The sequence below is a fragment of the Humulus lupulus genome, chromosome 1 (genome assembly GCF_963169125.1).
Source record: "Humulus lupulus chromosome 1, drHumLupu1.1, whole genome shotgun sequence".
In the NCBI taxonomy this organism is placed as follows: Eukaryota; Viridiplantae; Streptophyta; class Magnoliopsida; order Rosales; family Cannabaceae; genus Humulus; species Humulus lupulus.
In genome coordinates, this window is record NC_084793.1 from 176367908 (window position 1) to 176386946 (window position 19039).

The 19039-nt window shown below is 37.6% G+C and overlaps 1 non-coding gene across 1 annotated transcript; it reads right to left on the reverse strand.

Annotated features, from left to right (window-relative positions):
• Positions 1–755: 755 nt before the first annotated feature.
• LOC133813331 (small nucleolar RNA R71) lies at positions 756–862 on the reverse strand. The gene has a single exon (XR_009884354.1). It is a non-coding gene; the product is annotated as a small nucleolar RNA R71 (small nucleolar RNA).
• Positions 863–19039: the final 18177 nt, after the last annotated feature.

The following is a 19039-nucleotide window of genomic DNA, read 5'->3' on the forward strand; positions in this document are numbered from 1 at the left end:
TTGGAAAATAGTCTTCGTGGGAACGATACTCTATTTATCATCTATATTACTTGAATGGATTGCGTATACTTGCATATATATATTTTCATGATCATGTTTTTGGCGTCGTTGTCGGGGACTTAATTTCCAATATCAAAGTTAATTATTGTTTGTTTTGGTTTTTTTTTTATTATTTTACACTTGTTCGAATCAAGGTTGTATTGTGTTTTGGGAATTGTTGGTATATGCGAGGAAGTAGACAAAAGGAAATCATACCAATAGATCTTGAAATTGAGAGAACGTGCAGACAGAACCGAAAGATAAAGAAAAGGTTGGACTTTGCCATGGCTAAGAACGCAAATAATGTTGTCAACAACAATGCATATATGGGTAATGCAGCTGAAGTCGATCCACCATTGAGAAGCTATGTACTCCCTACTATTACGGGGATACATTCAAGCATTCGTCCTCCAATTGTTTAGGCAAATAATTTTGAGATGAAACCCTCAATTATTCAGATGGTACAAAATTGTGTACAATTTGGGGGGTTACCAAATGAGGATCCAAATCTCCATATCATAAAATTTTTAGAGATATGTGCGACATTCAAAATGAATGGGGTGAGTAACGATACTGTAAGATCGAGATTATTCCCAATTTCACTAAGGGACAGAGCTAAGAGTTGATTGAATTCATTACAAGCCAACTCTATAGTTACGTGGGAAGATTTGGCTCAGAAATTCCTTGGTAAATATTTTCCTCCTGCCAAGTCAGCTAGAATAAGAGGAGATATTAATAACTTCCATCTACTAGATGGGGAGTCTTTATATGATGCACGGGAACGATTTAGAGAGTTGCAAAGGAAACGCCCACATCATGGAATATAGAAGTGGCTGCTAGTTCATACATTTTACAATGGTTTGGGGGGCAATACAAGGACAATTATGGATGCAGCATCGGGAGGAGCGTTTATGAGAAAAAGTGCTAATGAAGCATATGAATTATTGGAAAAGATGGCAATGAATAACTATAATTGGCCTACTAAGCGTCAGAATAAGAAAGTAGCAGGAGTCTTAGAAGTTGATCCAATTGCGCTATTGACCGCTCAAGTGCACTCTAACCAAGCAATTGTAGTAGACTAATCTCATCGCACAAGCAATGCAAGTACAAAATTTCGTGAGTTGTGAGATTTGTGGGTGACCACATTCTTATGAACAATGCTTGAGCACAACTAGTTGCTCAACAGATGTGAAAAATATGCCTTTGGAACAAGCAAAGGTTATTGGTAACTTTTCTATACCTGCACCTAACACTTACTCCAATTCATATACTCCTACTTGGAAAAATCACCCTAATCTGTCTTGGAAGAATAATCAAGGGTTACAACCACAGTATCCACAATACCCACCTCAACAACCCCCTCATCAACCGACGTATAGACTACATTCTAGACCGTATTATGATCCAAATCCACGCCCATCTCATCCACCACCACATCCTCCAACACAACTTGAAGTACAACCCTGCGTACTGAACCAGTTCATGACTGAAACCAGGGCATCTATTAGGAATTTGGAGACACAAATATGTCAATTGGCTCAAATATTTTCTAGTAGACAACACTGGAATTTGCCTAGTTCCACAGAGGTAAATCCTAAAGTGTGGTGTAATGCAATATCCTTGAGGAGTGGGACTAAGTATGATGAACCTACAGTGGATGACAAGGGGAAGAAGACAGAGGATCAACATGTTACTACTCCATAACAAGAGGAGGTTACTAAAGAACTTCTAAAGATAGAAAAGCCAAAATCCACCGAGCCAACACCAAGGGTTCCATATCCTCAACGATTTCAAAAGGCTAATCTTGATAAACAATTCTCCAAATTTTTGGATATCTTTCGAAAACTACACACTAATATCCTGTTTGTTGAGGCACTTGAACAAATGCCAAATTATGTGAAGTTTATGAAAGAAATTTTGTCGAAGAAAAGGAAACTAGATGATTATGAGACAGTGGCACTTACTGAGGAGTGCAGTGCGATACTTCAGAAGAAACTACCTCCAACGCTTAAATATCCTGGTAGTTTCAATATCCCATGTTCTATAGGGGGTTCGGTAGAAACAAAGGCTTTATGTGATTTAGGGGCCAGTGTGAATCTAATGCCTCTATCAATCTTTTGCAGGTTGAATTTGGGAGAAGCTTGGCCAACTACTGTGTCTTTCCAGATGGTAGAAATATCAGTTAATCATCCTCATGGAGTGATTAAGGACGTTTTGGTAAAAGTGGGTAAATTCATCTTTCCAGCGGACTTTATTATTCTAGATATGGAGGAAGATGAACATATTCCAATAATACTTGGAAGGCCATTCTTAGCTACTTGTAGGGCTTTAATTGATGTACAAAAGGGTGAGTTAAAGTTGCAAGTGCAAAAAGAGGAAGTAATATTTAATGTTCCAACGTGTTGTAGAGTTGAAGTAGTAAACCAATGAGAGAACAAGTTGGAAGTCTCTAAGAAAAGATCCATAGTTAAAACTGGAATGCAAAATGAGTGTCATCGGTTAAAAAGGTTCTTCAGTGAAAGGATTCAATTGTTATATGAGTGGGGAAAGTTTCACTAATTTCTAATCACAAGAAACGAGGGTCAACTCATGACACTATGGCTCCCAAAGACGTGAAGGGAGGACTTGATCCAAGTTTAACTTGAAAGAAGAAAAGTGTCCGACTAAATGACGTTAATGACAACGCTATAGGAGGCATTCCTATACTTGATTTAAGTTTTTGTTTTTATTTTTTATTAGTGGATGATTTTATTTAATTTCATTTTGGATTTGTAAAGTTTGTTTATATAATTTTATTTATTTTTAGTATAAATTCTATAAAAAAAAATCGTGCAAATTGTGAAAATAATTTTTTCAATTAGTCTTCAAGCCAAGTCGCGGCATTAACACAAGTCAGAGAGTATGAAAATTGAAGGATGGGAGTGGGCCGTGACTTGGGCTTATAAGTCGCGACCCTCAGCCAAAACAGAGAGCATTTGAGTTTTAAAAATTGGGGTGGGTCGCGACTTGATGAGGCTGAGTCGCAGTGCCTGGGATAGAGAAAATGTAGAAATTTTGAGGCGGGTCGTGACTTGCCCTGTCTTGGTCGCAGCGCGCCTGTGTCAGAAAGAAGAATGTGGTTTAAAATCGATTCTTTTTCATGCCATTCCTCTCATTTTTCACATTTCTTCCATTCTAAAACAAATATTTTCTTTGCAAAAGCTCTCAGATTTCTTCCTTTATCCTTCTACTTAAAATACCCTTAAGTCATATCCCTAATTTCTAATTCCTAGTTCATATTGATTTCTTTCTTCCTTTCTTTTACTCTAACCCTAATTTTTTTTCTTTCTACTGGTGATAAGTGAAGATGGAAAGGAGAATTGAAGAGTGGGCAGTCTTCAAGATTCAAGAGCATGTAAGTTTTCCTTTTTGAAGTTCTTGCAGTTTTGATTGAAGTAATTTTGTGTTAAGGGGTTGAATTGGATTGTTGAACTACCTTGTTAGTCTATATAGTGTCTTTGAGTGATATTTTTGGGGTTAATCAGTTGAGGAAATTGCAGTCAATTAGTGGAAGTGCTGCCCAATTTTTGTGTTGTCCTATTTGATACATTTGTAAGTATGGGTCCAAGAAAACAACCTACTAGGGCTACCTCTTCTAAGAACGCTAATCGCTCTTCAAGATCCCGCACCCAACCACCCCAAACTCAGCCAATCCTGCCAACACCTCAACTAATTCAAGAATTTGATCCAACATGTTTTATTAGTAAGGATGCCTTTGATCACTATCAAAGGTTATATCAACATCCAGTAATTCAAGAGAGAGGAATGGAATGTCAAGAAGATCCTTACCCTTAGGAAACTTATAATATTATTCGGGCTGAAATTCAACGCCGTAGTTGGAAACTTTTTGTGGATGATAAAATGTCCAAGGCTAATTGTTCAATGGTTTATGAGTTCTATGCCAATTTTCCTAAGGCAGTTAATAGAAAGGTGTTTGTGTGAGGGGTTTCGGTAGAATGTGATATTGATAATATTGATGCCCTATATCAATTGCCCATGTTGTCGCAAGATAAGGATGAATATTATCAATTGGCATATAATAGTGAAATTGATTGAATTGAGGTGGCAGAAACATTGTGCATTCCTGGTGCTACTTTAGTCATGCAAAACGGAAAATCGAAGCATTTACAGAGATATCAAATGAATTGTGTGGCCAAGGCCTGGACTCTTTTTGTGAGTGTGTAGCCTATGCCCAACACTCACTTATCTGAAGTGGGTACTGATAGGTGTCTTCTGGTATATGCTATTATGACGGGACTCTCTATCAATATTGGTCGAGTTATCCAGACAAGTATCAGGGATTTTTGCTAACTGACTACTACTGCCGGTTTGGGGAACGGATCAATGATTACTAATCTATGTGAAGTGTGGGAGGTACCTAAATATCTTAGTGATATTTATAGGAAGGCAATGGGACCTATTTCTCATGCTATGGTGTATAAATTTGATGACCCATCTTTGGAGCCACCAGTACCACAACCCAGGTAGATGGGAGTTGAAGGGGAAAGAGATGCGGCTGAGGAACCCGTACCTACCAATGATCAACCAGCCGATTCAAGGACAGCTTAGGAAGAAAGGAGAGGAGAATATCCTCAATATTTTGCACTTGAGGCTCCACCGGATCCGCACTTGGTCAGATTGGACTATATCATTCGGCAAAATCAACATAGTCACAATTATTTGCGAGAGCTTCATGATTATCTTAGAGCTCAGGTTGATATACCGTATGAGTTGGTTTACCGATGGTCAAATCAGAAGGTGGACCGACAATATTTTCCTCATCCACCACCTTGGCATCCTTTTCCATATCCACCACCTTTTGAAGTGATTCGCACCAGGTAAGTTTTCTTTCTTAACTTATTTTTAAACATTGCGGACAATGTTTAGTTTATGCTTGGGGGAGGGAGTTTATTTTTATGTTAGTTTTGTTTTGTGTGGTTTGTTTAGTTTATGTTAATGTTTGGATTTTTGTTTTAGTGTGTCTAGTATCAACATGAATGATGATTGACAACAAGTGCCAATGAGAATAAAGTGAATGTTATGAGTATAATTCAAAGAAAATGAAATCTGAAAAAAATCAGTGTGCTTGATTGAACACTCCATTAGTTCATTTTAGTTTAGATAACATTTGTTGAATATCTTGCCATGATGTTAATTTTATGTTTTTGATATTGATTATGCTTGCTGAAATTGGTTAGTGGAATGACGAATGGAAAGTGGAAATTATTTTCTAAAATTCTAGAACTTACGTACTTGTTATTTGAGGCAAAATAATATATCATGTATGCTTAGGAATATGATTTAGGCTATCATTTGGACCGTTTGAGCTTTTCTTGCCAACCTTAAATTACTTGATCCTTTGTTTACCCCTTTTGAGCCTAACTTTGTATCTTTTTGTTCTAAACCGTCATTTAAGCCTAATACTTGAAACTTGGTTATATATCCGTCCCTAATATACTATGAGCATATGATTGAGAAAAAATTATGGGAATTGATGTGTAATGGGATTTAATTGTAACTTTAGTGGGTTTAGAAAATGAAAAGTGAAAAAAAATTATAGCAAGTATATATATTGAAAAAAAAAAGTTCAATACACTCCCAATATGAATATATAGAAAAATAAAGTTTGGGGGAGTGAAGTTATTATTGAAAAAATATATATTTTACATCTCTCTAAAGAAAAAAAAGAAAGGGGATTAAGAGTTGGTAAGTTTTGGTCATGTGCTTATAGTAAAATGAGCCTAAAAATTACTTTTTCATCTACCTTTACCTAAGCCAGCATTACAAGCCTATATAAGTCCTATTGATTCTTATGCATATCATGATTTATATTAGTGGAGAGTAACAAGTAAGTGAGCTTATGGAATTATTTTGTTTTAATGGATTGCTTGGAAAGAATTTGGTTAGCATAATTGATTTCAAATACATTTATTTAATGATCATGATTTGATAATCCAAAATGTTAGTAGACTAAAGTGTATTGATAGAGTGTTTTGATCAAAATTCTAGATTTAATAAATTGTTGAGTAGTTTCCTGATAATTATATGATTAACATTCATAATTTTGAGGCAAAATTGTTGTCGTTGGTATAATTCATGTTGTTAGAGTCTAGGTTTGTTTTGAGTCCTTTGTTCAAGGGCGAACAAAGAATAAGTTTGAGGGAGCTTGATAACTTCATTTTAGTGTTGTTTTAGAATGTGTTTTTGTGGTAATCTTGAGTCTTTATGTGTGTTTTGTGCAAGATTACGCTTTTTTTGCCTTTGTTGTAGGTTGGTGCAGTATATCATGAGAAAAATGTAAAAAGAACAAAAAATGGTGGAAAAACGAAGCTCTTGGCGGTTGTTTGACTCAAAATGATGCTAAGGACGATTATAAGTCAGTTTGTGATGAAGAAACGAGGTTGAAAGACCTAATTTGAGAATAATTGAATTAGAGTCGCGACTTGAGCTTATAAGTTGGGACTCTAGGAAAGTCAGAAATACATGACTGTTGGAGGCAATTAGTCCCTCGACTTGACCTTATAAGTCGCTGCGCAAGGCAAAGTCAGAGGCTAAGCAAAGGGAAATTCTGGACACGGGCCGTGACTTGAGATGTCTGAGTCGCAACGCCTGAAGACTTGTGCAGATTTAGAATGCTTCAAAAATTGACACGGGCCGCGACCTAGAGAAGGCCAAGTCACGACCCGCATATGAAAAACAAAGCTTTTGTAAAATTTTTACTATAAATACATACTTAGGGTTTAATTAGGTCATGAGGTCACATTTTAATTACGTTTTTAGAGACTAATTTTTATTCTTAGACTAGTTGTTCTGCATTTTTATTTTTTTCTTTCTTCTTTAAGTTTTTGAATCTTATATTCCTGAATTATTATTTTGTTGATTTAGTCATGTCTGATATGAACTAAACATTTTTATCTAGGGTTTAATGTAGTCACTTGGATTTCTATCTAATTTAATTATGATGTTCAATTGATTTTTCTTCTCTATTCTAATCTATATAATGTGTGCCTAATGCTAGTAAATACCTGATCAATATTTGCTTGATTTATGATTTTGATTCAAAATTCGAAAGATGAGAATTGAATATGCTATCATTATATAGACATAGGTTACATATTAGATTAAAGTACTTGTATGACTTGTGTAGTAATTAGGTTTTCATGCTTAATACCTGCTATATGTTTATGTTTATCACAGAGATGTAGAAAACCTGCATATAGGATGAGATCTTATATCTTGAAAAAGAATAGGAATCAATTTATGTTAACCTGCTATTAGAATATAATGAAAGAAATTTAAAATTGATTAATAAAATTAGTAGAATGAAAAGTTGATGAAATTAACACCCTAGGTATTTTTAATATTGATTTTTATCTTTTAATTAGTTATTTTTTTCATAGTTATTTACAATTTTAAAATTAAATTCTTTCATCTAAACTTTGTTTGCCAAATAGAAATTAAAGAATAATTTTTGGTAATTGGAAAATAGTCTTTGTGGGAACGATAATCTATTTATCATCTATATTACTTGAATTGATTTCGTATACTTACGTATATATATTTTCGCAATCATCATGCTCAAAAACTGAGGAGGAAACCTCAATAAGCACGACAACAGGAGGGATCCTAGAGGACCAACTTGGGGCCATGACTAAAAGGCTTGACAAATACATGTATACATGTAAGTATGTATATAAACAAAGAGAAAAACAGAAACTATGTGCCTAAACAAACGAATGGCTCCCCAGACAAGAGAGTGTGACCCAGAAACCTAGACATGACTCAACGTAGGACAAATCAATAAGTGCCCAGAGTATCAACAAGAGTATAAAACAACACATGCATAATTGCAATAAAGACACCTACCTATCTTACATGGATATGAAGAGAGATAGAATAAAAAGTGTACCTGGAAGAAGACGCGCTCGGACGCACTGTTTCGAGATGGGGGCGACCTCAGGGAGCAACTTCAGGCAGGGGGCAACCTTAGGGGGTGACTTTAGGCAAGGGCGACCTCGGGGGAGACCTCAGGGGGCGACTTCGAGTGGCGACCTCGAGGTCTGACTTCAAGCAAGGGAGCAACTCGTGAAATAATTGGCTAGATGAAATATTCGGCCACCCATAAAAAAAATTAAATCAAAATATAAAAGAAAAGTAAGGAAATTTACCTTAAAAATGTCCCCACCAAGTGTGGAACCTCCAACCTCTTGGAATAAAGGAATGGCTACCAACCACTAAGGCAAGTAAGAGTGAAAAGGAGGTGTGGGTAAAATAAGAAAAAAAGCGGAGGTATATATAGGGAAAGCCAATCATTCCCAACCGCTGGATCAAAATACAATCCAAGGGTGCAAAAAGAGTGAGAGCATTAGTACCCTTCTTGAAAAAAAGTGCATAGAAATCCGCGCCCCCAATAAAGAATTCTCATTGGCTAATATTATACCATGTGTGGGACTTCAAACTAAATAAAAAGAAAAGGGGAGCCAAAGACACTATCTATATTCAATAGCTCAAACTCAAGTCTTACACCAAGGAGTGCAAGACAGTGCCTCCACCGGGTACTATTTTCTCTAGGATAAAGGATCACCAACAATCTACAAGAAGATGAGAGATGCCTCCTTATAGATTAGGGGGAAAGTGTGAGTCTTGAAAAATGGAAAGAGAAGCCATGTAAGAGACGGGCATCCAAGAGGAGCTTCAAGACGACATGAGGAGCCTCAAGACCAAGTCCACACCCACCAGGACCCTCAGGGGCGACCTCAGGGGGCGACCTCAGCTTGAGGGGGCGAGCTTAGCCTGAGGGGGCGAGCTCAAGGCCCCCCTGAAGCCCAAGCACCAATTTGACTTTACTCAAGACCACGGAACGCATGTGAAGCTTCCTAGAGGGTAGGTGGGTTATTCAAGGGACCTCATAGTCTCTCCTCATATTCAAGATATGAGCACCTTACACTCAAGCTCTCAAGGGCTCATCAAGATATAGACACAGTAGAGTCACAAAAAAGGTATGGGTAGTACGGAGTACGAACCAAACACTACCGTCAAATAAGTGGTGGTCGTACTAAGTCAGAGGTGTGGTGGTCATATTAAACCAGAGGAGTGGTGGTCGTACTAAGTACTAGGAGTAGGACTACATCCTCCCACACCTCCGACCACAATGAGGCCCGACATGCCTGAAGTTCAACACCACTACCGCCTACACCATGATCCTCTAAAGTACTCCGTAGTTCCACTATTTCTTGGTCTCCATGAGAGCGTTCTTGTACTAAGAGCCACTAGAGCTCCCCTATAAACAAGGAATCCTCTAATCTTTAAGGGGGTTGGAAAATACTTGTAACACCAGACTATTCTAAGAGAAATATACAAGTTTTCTACCATTGTTCTTCCACAATTTTTCTCTAAGTTTCTACAATTTATTCTAAGTTCATAAGTTTCTTGTTAAGTCTTCGAGTTTTCCGACCTTATTTCGTTGACGAGTTCTTACCATCAACACAGTTAAAGGTGAATCAATTCTAACTGGTTGACACTATGAGTATACATTCTAGAAGCATTATACTTAAGTTTATTCATTCTATTATAGTAACTAACATATTGTTTATCTTGCAGCACTTGGGCAACGCAAATCATTTGATGTGGCGATGCTTGTTAAAGTTTCCCAAGATGTGCCTTGTCAACGCCACCATTATGGACTCTGTATTTGGCCAGACCATGCTCGCCTTGTATGATGATTGGCATAAGAGTCCCAATACATACAAGTGGGATGATGTCCATGACTTGATGAAGGGAGACAAAAAGAAATTCAAGAAGTCATCGGGTGAGTGTGAGGAGATATACTTCCATCTGTCTATCAATAACCATTTGACTATATGTGAAGCTAGCTTCAAATATTGGATGATATCCATCTATGACTCGGATCAATCCAACTTCAGTCTGAATGTATTGACGCATAACATGAATTAGTGGTGGAAGATTCTTCCATCTGTTTTGAAGAGTTCTGGGATGTTTGATAAAAATTCCCACTTGAAACTACAGCGGCTGAAGCATACCATTGTAGATTTTGGCTAGAGGTGTATTTCTACTAACACAGTACCACAATCTAAATCTAGGTATGAAAAAAATATTTTTCTTCTCTTCATTATCCTCAATAATTAATTTGTTTTAACATTGGTTTGTGCAATTACAGTGGAGATTGTAGTGTCTTTGCAATAAAGCACTTGGAGTTTTTGTTGGGAGACATACCATTATCGTACGCAGAGGACGATCACATTCAGTATATCAGAAACAATCTATGTGTTGACATATTTTATAAGAATGTGTACCCTTGATGCTTAAATTCTCACTCCTGATACTTTCTTTTTGCTTATATACTATGAATACCTAACGATGCTTTAGCGATGGCATAACGACGGTATAGCAATGCTTGATAGTTTAACTTTTTTTTTAACTGTAAATACGCTAACGATGGGTTAGCAATGGTTTAACCATGGTATAGCAATAATGTTTTGTCCATACATTTTGTAAAATTGGTAACGATGCAATAGTGATGCTTTATCGATGGCTTAACGATGCTAAAACATATGTATTTTAATATTCTAGATTAATGTTCACGATGCATGTAACGCCCTGGATCGCCAAGACCATTACACTGTGTGTTTACAAATGTGCGAGACTTGCTAATCAAGTCATTTAGTTGGAAACGTGTTATAATAACTAAAGTTGTACTAGGGTTAAAATATTTCGATCCCAAAAATAGTAAAGCTAAAAGACAGTTTACAAAATTTAGAACAAAAGTACAGCTACTAGCCACTCTAAGGGGAAAATAGACATTTAGGTTCTCCCCGTTCTGTATCACTCCTCGGCCGTGGTGGCCGATTAGCTGATTATGTACATTCAGCCCCAAAGCTCTCCAACTCAGGACTGGTCCACTTTGCTCTTGCCTTTACCTGCACCACGTAGCACCCGTGAGCCAAGGCCCAGCAAGAAAACACAATAACAAAGCATAATCACCAAATAAGCAACCAGATAACTCATACAGTATACTCATATACTCAACATTCTAGATATTCACATTAATCAAGTATTCAACATACTAAGTGCATCACTTCATATCAATAATCAAATCACATATGATAATCAGGGTTAACGCCCTTAGGTTGCACCCTTTGTTTATCCCACAGACTCCAACCCGCTTAAACCGAGCTCAGTGAATGTTAAGCTTTCCTCAGCTACCAGTGGCCGAGCCGCACTCTGTGCGCAAATATTGATTACGGCACTCTTAGGTCATTTATCACATGTCCCATGGCATAATACCACCTATGACATTATACAAATATAGGGAGCACTTAGTCCCAACACAATCACATAACCGGGTGCAGTTTTCTTACCTTCAGATTCCAATAGCTTTGTTCAATTCAATCCTCAAGCACGATCCAGTCTGAGCTCTAGCGCACACCTAGTCACGGCCATAAATTAATATCAACACCAAAATTAAATACCAACCTAACCTCGGGACCAATTCCGAGCCCTCGGGAAGCCCTAATTCCACCAAACGGGGTGGTGGAATCAAACCCCGAGCCCCCGAGCGAAAATCCTAAGAAATAACCCAAAAACCCACTTCTGATGACAGGGTAGTGCTACAGTGCCACAAAGTCGGCGCCATAGCACTACAAGCAGAGCTAAAAGCACCAGGAAACCCAAGCTTGGCACTGTAGCACCCAAAGGCTAGCGCTACAGCACTAGTCACAGACCAGCAACACCCTATTTTTTTTCTTCTTCGATTTTCTCTAACCAAAACCCCTTGGAACCCTTCCAAACCTCATCTATACTTCAAAATAAGCCTACCAATCACCACACCTCATCCCAAATGGCCCAACAACCCAAAACTTAGCCACATGCACCTTTAAACAAAGAAAACAAGATTTGACTCCAAGACTCAAGAACTCAACCAGAAAACTAGAACAGCACGGAAATTCAAGTGTTCAAGCTCAGAATTTCTTACCTCAAATGGGGAATTCGATCTTGAGTTACCCTTAGTATCCCTCCAGCCTTTAGCTCCTCAATTCTTCAAGCTTAACTCCCTAGAATTCCCATCCAAAAATCAATTCAAACACAACTCATCAAAACTAGAAAAACTCAGACTAAACTCTTTAATCCTTACCTTAACTTGATGGTTAATCCCAGCTAACCCTCTACAACTTCTTCAAGGATCAAGGTTCCAAAGCCCAGCTGTGACTCCCTCAGAATTTACAGCTTCAAATTCCTCTAGAAATGGTGAAGAGATGACCCAACCGAGAGAGAGAAAGTGATAGCTCCAAGTGTTCTGTTTTTCTTTCCTTCCTTCCTTCTTCTTTTCTTTTCCTTTAGCTTCTGAGTCTTTCTACAACTTCCACTAAAGCCATAAAGCAGAATATAACCTATCCATTAGTAAGCCAAATGACCACATTGCCCTCCCAATAATAACTAAACCTTTAAATCACTCTAAGGGCATTTTGGTCATTACTCCCAATTCCCGCTAATTCCTCAAGTGTCTTTAATATTTACCGCTTACTTCCCGATACCTAACTAATCACCAATAATATTTCTCAATATCAAATAATCTCCAATATACTTCTCAAATTCCCAGAAATACCCCCAGACTCACCCCGAGCTGGGTATAAATCCCTGTCGTGACTTCTCCGCTAAATCGCTCACTAGGATCGCCTTGAATCACAAGTTGCAAATATATCCACATAATAATGTGGTCTTAACAATTTATCACAAATATTTACATTTATGCCCTCAATGGGCCAAAATTACAAATATGCTCTTATAACCTAATCAGGGCCTACATGCATACTAATACACATAGTCGTGCATCACATATATCCAAATAATCATATAAGCATGCTTGTCACATAATCATGCATTTTCAACATTAATTCACATAACTTACAATTGTACCCTCTCGGCACACGAATCAAGGCCCTTAAGCCTTATTAGTAATTTTTGGATCGTTGCAATGCAATAACGACACAATAACGATAGTAATTATTTGGGCATAATTAATTTTCATTAACGCTGCAATAACTATGGCATAACGATGGTAATTATTTGGGCATAATTAATTTTCATTAATGATGCATTAGCGATGACTTAATGAGGCATAAACATATGTAGTTTAATATTCTGGAATATGCTAATGATGTAATGAGGACACAATAACGATGGTAATTGTTTTGGCATAATTATTTTCATTAATGATGGCATAACGATGGTATAACGATGACAATTGTTTGGGAATAATTCATTTTCATTAACGATGTAATAATGATGCATTAGCAATGACTTAATGATGCATAAACATATGTAGTTTAATATTATGGAATAAATGCTAACGATGCAATAACGACACAATAACAATGGTAATTGTTTGGGCATAATTAATTTTCATTAACGATGCAATAATGATGCATTAGCTATGACTTAACAATGCATAAACATATGTAGTTTAGTATTCGGGAATAAATGCTAGCGGTGCAATAACGACACAATAAAGATGGCATAACAATGGTAATTATTTGGGCATAATTAAGTCTCATTAACGATGCAATAACAATGCATTAGCGATAATTTTTATTGCAGAATATAAATTGAAAAATATTCTAATACACATGCACTAAACTCGAACTTACAAGTTTTTCGATTATGACCTTGGCCACCGCAGTTGATGCATTTTTGCTCAATCACCAATCGTTCTCCTTGGGATTGATGGTGTTTCTTAGGCCTTCCTCATTTTATCTTCTTCGGGCGGCCGACATGATCTCTTAGCTAGTGTTCTTACTATCATGCATCTGATGTCTTCAGGGACAGTCCATTCATCCTCAGAGCATATAGTTTCTACATAAGAGACTCTCCATGACTCGATCTTGTAATACTCAGATGCCATGGAGTATATGTTCACATTTCTTTTGAACGTTGCACATAATGTGTGACGGTATGGTATACCAATTACTTGAAATACACCACATGTACAAGTCTTACCCAATAAATCCACCTCCCCATTATGCTCATCATCCAACACACGATACCCATGTTTCCCCATAGCATAAGGTATACAGAATCGAGCCTTTTCTACCATTGCAACTACGTCAGCCTCATATGTCGGAGCCAAAATAGTGGTACTCTTCTCACTAGTTTCTCTTCTATCACAAAACCATGTTTGAAGTGTGAATCGAATAAAATCCACAAATTTAGTTATTAGGTAGCTTCGTGCATCCTTGTTCTTGTTTTTAAAGCTTTCGACATAATTTCTTGTCATTATATTGTACCTAATTACAAATTAAATTAAATCATTATCTATATACAATAATTCAACCATTAGAAATTAAGTTAAATAAATGTAATTAGTTTTTATGCCTCTTTCCAGGAAATTAAGCTCGCGGTCATCTATCAAAACCAATGCCTTGTAAATATTGCGCTATAGCTCGGTCTTTTGAATTTATCTTCTCAAAATGTTTGGAAAACTCTGGCTTTTTGAAAGTGTATGCTACCAAATACAACTCTTTATGACAGTGATCTATCTTGAATTTTGCAACAACATTGCATACTAATGTGGTGGTAACAAGCACCATGATACGTATTTGGAAAAAAAAACTCTCTAGCACGTGAGTAATACTTGCATGCCTATCAAATACAAAAGCCAAGTCCTCAACTTCTCTAAGTGCTTCTTTCAACTTTGACATTAAATACATCCAAGAGTCATGATTTTTGCTATCAATAATCCCAACATCAATTGCATACAAATGGTTGTTTGCGTCCAATGCAACTGCACATAACATTTGGACACCGTAGTTTGTCTTCAAAAAAGTGCCTTCCACACATAGTGTAGGATGACATCTATGAAACCCCCTTCCACTAACTCCTAATGCAAAAAAAAAAACAATACTTGAATCAATCATCCTCAGTGACCAAATCTGTCAATATACCAGGGTTTTTTTGTTTCAACATGTGCAAGTATGATGGTAGCTTCTGATAGGATGCTTCAAGTGTCCCCCTCACATACATAAGTGTTGGGGATTAGGCTATAGATAACCTTTGGTTTGTAATTCAACTCAAGACAAAATATACAAGTAAATAAACCATTGAGAATAATTAAACACAAATTACATAAACTCAATGAGATAAGAGTTTGGAGGGGACCTTCCTTGAAGAATAAACCCTAGGAACATAAAATCAAAAGATGTGATTTTATGTGAAACACAAAAGTTGCAAGGCTTGACACAAATGAAGATTTGTTGTCCAAAAATCTCTATTCCTAGCCTTCTCTATGTAATTGCTTGAAGCTACAACAATGGAATGAGATTGGGATACAAAATCCTTGATCCTTCATACAAGCCAAGCTTTCTTGATGAAGATCTTGGAGAAAACTAGTGATCTTGGAGAAAACTAGTAATCTTGGAGCTAGAGAGAGAAAAAAAAAGTTCTTCTTTTAAAGAGAGGGAGAAAGGTGAGTGATCAATTCACCAATTAACTTATATGAATCCCTTAATAGTATAGGACCCTCATTAGAGTCAGCCAATGAGATTAGAGCATTTAAATTTAAGTTTCAAAGCTAAATTACGCAACTGTACAAACACCCAGTAACGGCCTAGGCGACGCATCGCCTGGTCTGTTTATTATAGGGTTTCAAAGCTTCAGGCAACGCATCACCAACGCCTCTGCTTTGGCACTCCAAGACTTGTCTCAAAACACCTCCAAATACTCTCAAACTTCTTGGGTACTCTTATATACTTCAAATAAACATTTTGGACCCAAAAAGTTGATTTATAAATGCCTATACCGAAAGTCAACTTTCACTTGTTGACTTTTGTGAAATCGCTATTGTTTTGGCACCTCTTCGTGCCTAAACAATTTCACCATGTAGTTAACCAATCTCAACATTCCCCCCACTTGGTTAAATACATCCTCACTTCTCTAGCCAACGATATTAGTGCATAAAGTAAAATACCCTTTGATTTTGAACTTTACCTTAGTAAAAACACTACAAATCTTAAATCAAAATGCTAAGGTATTCTTAAAATATTGAACCCAACATTCCTAGTTGCAAAAACTGGTAATGTTTCACACACCTCTTTCTGATTACTTATGTATTTCCCACTGTTCGTGCCCAACACTATTAATGGCATTGTGCTTGATCCATTCGTGAACCATCTAGAGAGAAAACTCCTACTTTCTTGAGAGGCAGCCCTCCTCTAGGTTCACTTAGGTAAAATTCTTACAACATCTTTGCTACCTATAAAGATGTTTGTTTCTCTTCAACTAAATTTCATTAAAATCCCCAGGCTTAGCCCTCACTTCGGTAGCAACCAACATTAACTCACCCTTAATGAGACTTTAAATTGTTTATGTTGAAACTATTCTCTTATCGAATGACTTGTTCTTACCCATTGAACTCTACACTTGATGTAAACAAGTTTTGAGTTGGGTTGGCGTCATTGGGGAATCTATATATCAAGGAGTTTTAGTCCCATCCCTTTTATTTGTGGAACTAACCAAATCTCTCCCAAGAGGTTTGGTAAACGAATCTGCAAGTTCTCACATGATTTCACATATGAAATTGATATGATACTCTTATCAATCAATTCCCTCACATAGTCATGTCATAGAATTATATGTCTAGACTTCCCATTATAAATTTTGTTTTAAACTCTAATAAAAGTGGCTTGATAATCACAATGTATCAAAATCGTCGATACATCAATTATGGTTTTTGGTATCTCCAACATGAGATCTCTTAGCCACTCGATGGGATTCTTTTCTGGTTGCGGCTAGAGCTACAAACTCGAACTCCATGGTTGAGTGACATAAACATGTTTGTTTCTTAGAACCCCAAGAAATTTCACCCCTACCAAGGTTGAACACCCAACCAATTGTGGATAGATTATCTCCTACACTGAATATCCAACTTGCTTCGGTATATCCCTCAAGTAACTTAGGAAACATAGAATACTGGAGGCATAACTCTTTGGTCCTCTTAAGGCATCAACACACTCTTTCAATAGCCTTCTAATGTAAGATATTTGGATTGTTAGTAAACCTACTTAGTACACTAACTGCAAATGCAATGTTCACTCTAGTACAATGAGCGGCATACATTAATATCTCAAATGCACTTTCATACTCTAGGTTAGCCACAACTCTCCCTTCATTCTTTTCAAGCTTTTTGCTTGGAATGAAGGGTGTGTTTGCCTCTTTGATATCAAGATGACAAAACTTGTCAAGCATTTTCTCAACATAATGAGCTTGACCTAAGGCATATCCATCAACATTCATTCTAACTTTAATACCTAATATAGTATTTTTTACCGAGTTTTTAAAAAAATAGAAATATATTAAGAAATAAGAGCTAAAAAGAAATGATCAAAGATAAACAAATAGATTTTTTACGTTGTTGGGGAGTTAATTAGCCTTAGTCCATGAGTTTATTGTATTAAATTTTAGGGAGCTTTTGACAATGGAGTTTTTTGCAAGTTTTAGCAGAGTAATTTCTTACAAGAGAAAATCTGGGATCCCTGCTACAATGCACAACTAGTCCTATTTATAAGCAGTCAGGTGCAATGGGCTTGGGCCGGACTAATCCGGGCCCATTAGGGATGTAATCATGGTTGCTCGCTAATGGAGTCATAATACAAAGAAGGTTGCTTAATAAACCATAGTAATCAGGGCCCATTCGGCCAGCTTGGGCATAGCCAAGCTTTACAGCTGCCAATAGTACATAATTTCAGACTGGTTTGTATGGGCTTCTAAGGGGATCCTGGGGATGGGATCTGTCAGAGTAGTGGAAATACTGTTTTCTACGAACATCGTTCATTCCGTGCGTAACCTTTTCTGCAGGTTAATTGAGGATACCAACTTCCATGTTTCTTGGGGACATGTCAGCGTCAGGGAAGATCAAACTTGCCCTATCTGGACGCCTGGCCCGAGTTCCTTTACTAATGTTCCAATTTACTTACCAGAGTCCTGGTTCGTTCACTAGGACTCGGGTTCATTCTTGACAAGTTCTATTCCCAGACTAGTGAGCCTGCCACCTCTATTAGCACACCGGAGGATACAGGTTGGTTGGGACCGGGAAGATGAGTTGGGCCTGCATCTTGGTCCCGGTTCCCTTGTTATGGTCGCGCCCACCAAACTTTGTTGGGCTCATTGACGATTGGGATATCAGGACTTTCTTCTTCCCTGTTCATCGGGCTCAAGATGGGCCCGGATCTCTTTAAGGGGGGCCCACGGACCCATTGCGTTATGCCATGTGTCTCGGGGGAAAAAAAAGATAACATTTACCCCCCAAGTCTTTATCCGTGTTTGCATGGTTGAGACTTGCCTTACTCTCCTGGATCAAATCCAAATATCCTGGTTCATTTACTTGGGGGCCACTTTGGTGATCCTCGTCCTTTTAGAATTACAATGTTTCACACACGTGTCTTCAGGTTGATGGTGCATCTTTGCCACTCGCACCCTGAAGATTTGGAAAGATTCTTTTGATGGCCCAAGTGATCGATGGGTGTCAGTGCAATTCTCGAGACATCCCGTCTGTACGAACAAAGTCGATCGGGTACTCGAGTGGGCTGTTTAATGCTTCTGCACCGTTGGATAGGGATAGCCTTGAGATTTTCCACATGGACCGTTGGATGAGGTAGGTGTAGATCATGGATTGACGAAGCCACAATTCAATGTTCAACTAGGCCAATTAAAGCCTCTACACTATCCGGGACTATTGGATAGGGATACTCTTGGGATCCCCACTGTGGACTGTTGGATCAAATAGTGGATTTCTGCCCTATAAATACCTCGACAATCTCATTTCAAACTTTACACATTAATATTCAAAGCAAAAAGAGAGCTTTTTATGTCCCAATTTGTCGACGAGCTTCTCCAGTGATTAGTTCACTTCCGTGTCCATCTGTTTCTAACTAGACCTCTTTCTAGCCAGCCA